Source organism: Tachysurus fulvidraco, chromosome 22 (genome assembly GCF_022655615.1).
Source record: "Tachysurus fulvidraco isolate hzauxx_2018 chromosome 22, HZAU_PFXX_2.0, whole genome shotgun sequence".
NCBI classification, from domain to species: Eukaryota; Metazoa; Chordata; class Actinopteri; order Siluriformes; family Bagridae; genus Tachysurus; species Tachysurus fulvidraco.
In genome coordinates, this window is record NC_062539.1 from 10,545,116 (window position 1) to 10,547,419 (window position 2,304).

The following is a 2,304-nucleotide window of genomic DNA, read 5'->3' on the forward strand; positions in this document are numbered from 1 at the left end:
TTTAGATTATGTTCTTTATGAATGTTATTATTCAATAAAATGTATGTACTTTGCCTAACATCCTTTTTTAATTAGCAAAATATGTAATTAATGCTTTTAGTAATTTTCATATTATGGTCAGTAATTAACCACTGATGCCACTGATCTTTTTTATACACTAGTAAGGTGTAAAAATACAAGTATAGCAGCAACCATCTGAAGTATTAAGGTACTGGGTTGTATAAATAAAATTTTTTTTTCTTGTTTCTTTGTAGGTGGAAGCATTCAAAATACGTCCTTAACAACTAACATAAATGTCAATGACTGCTGAAGAGTAGGAACTCCTATACTTACACCTGCAAATTGTCATTCTTACATATGAATATCATTAAAATGAGCAATCATGCATCCCTCACAGAACAGCACCTGTGCATATATATATATATATATATATATATATATATATATATACCAATAGCCTCATTTTTGCTAAAAAAGAAATTTTAATTTAGTTTAGTAATCAGCTAATAGTTGCACAGCTTTAAGGAAAAAAATACACTATGGTGAACAAAAACATCTAATTATTACCCTCTGTGCTCATGCACTGGTTACAAGTTACATGGCAATATTCAAATAACTTTCTTTTGTATTTCTTGATTTTACATGCAAATTATTAATTTAATTTTAATCACATTTTTAAGCTTAGATTTCAAGGCAGTATCATTTTAAGTTAGTTTAGTAATCAGCTAATAGTAAAAAAAGCTAGTACTGCATGAGTAACTTAACTAAAAATATCAAGTTAGTCAATTTCTGTTAACTTACTCCTGAAAGTTTACTAATGTTCCTTAAGATTGTATAATAAGTTTACTGTATTAATTCAGTTAAATTGACAGAGTTATATATTGTACTACAAACATCCTAAATACTATTGTTCTCAAAATGGGTTCACTATTTGTTTTTAGTGTACTTTACTGTAGAATTTTTTTGCAATTGGTTTCCACATTTTCTTTAAGTAGTACAAAATGCACTCAACACAAAATTGAAATTCTGTCTTTTTTGTAATAAACATTATAAATAGGCATTAATAAAATTACCAGTAACAGTAATAAAATGATGCATCTACATATGTCCATGTAATTAACCTGAATTAAATTTAGATTTCCTGACTAAATCATTCTGCTCTCAGCAATCAACAACTGTGCAATTTAACACAAAATGGGAAATGGCTTAACAGCTGGTCACATCACACTCTTTACAAGACACTGTTTTACATGGTAGGTGCATGAAAACTGCTTTTCTAAATGCTTTGTGATGTGGTTTGTATAGAAAGTAGATTAATTATAATTTTTTTAATCCTCATTTAATTTTCTCATTATCTCATGCAAATTATTAATTTCAATTTTCAAAATTTTTTATCCTAGATTTCCAGGCAGTAAGAAAACAAGTAAAAAAAAAATAAATAAAAAACAAAGATTGACATGATGGTAACAGCATGAACTTTTATATAGAAAACAATTTATATAGAAATGCATTTCAGCTTATTTGGAGAAACTTCAGCACACAGCAAGACACTGACTCAAAATGACCTGCTAATACAAACAGACTGGCCAAGTCCTTAACCTAACAGAGCCGAAACTTTTCACAGTGCTCCCTAGATTTATCACACTGAAGAAAAAAACACTCTGTTGGCTACTCCACTCATCAGAGAAAATCAGTAGGTACTTAACCTCAAGGAACCTCAAATATATAAACCACGTTTATCTCATGTTCTTATAAGTTATGTTTTAAATAATTTATTTATAAGTTTACTAAAATATTTTGATTTAAATAAAATTAGATTAAATTGTTAAAGGGGGATTTTATGCTTTGGTCATGGTACAATATGATCTACCTGTGGTGCATTTCACGTCTCTTCTGTCCAGGTAAATAATGATTATTTTATTTTTTTTATTTATATATCAATACCAATATATTTCTACCAGACATGTGTAAAAAATTTTTTAAAGCAGAACACTTTGTACACTAAGAAACTAGAGAAAACCAAGTGTTAGGTTGTCCCCTGATATACTATTCAACTACTGTATGCCAACACAAACAGCTTTCTAGAAAAGCAAGCATTTTAATAATATTTAGTACTAGTAATTAATGAAATTTTGGACATACTGTATGCCCAGGTTCACCAGAGGCTACTGCTGAATGAATTGAGCTCAGATGGACTCACATTTCCCTCAATGCCAGAGGGAGGCAGAACACAATGTCTTTAGAACCGCAACAATAAAGCTTTTGGACAAAGAAAAATGAAACGAGGACATAAATACATTATAG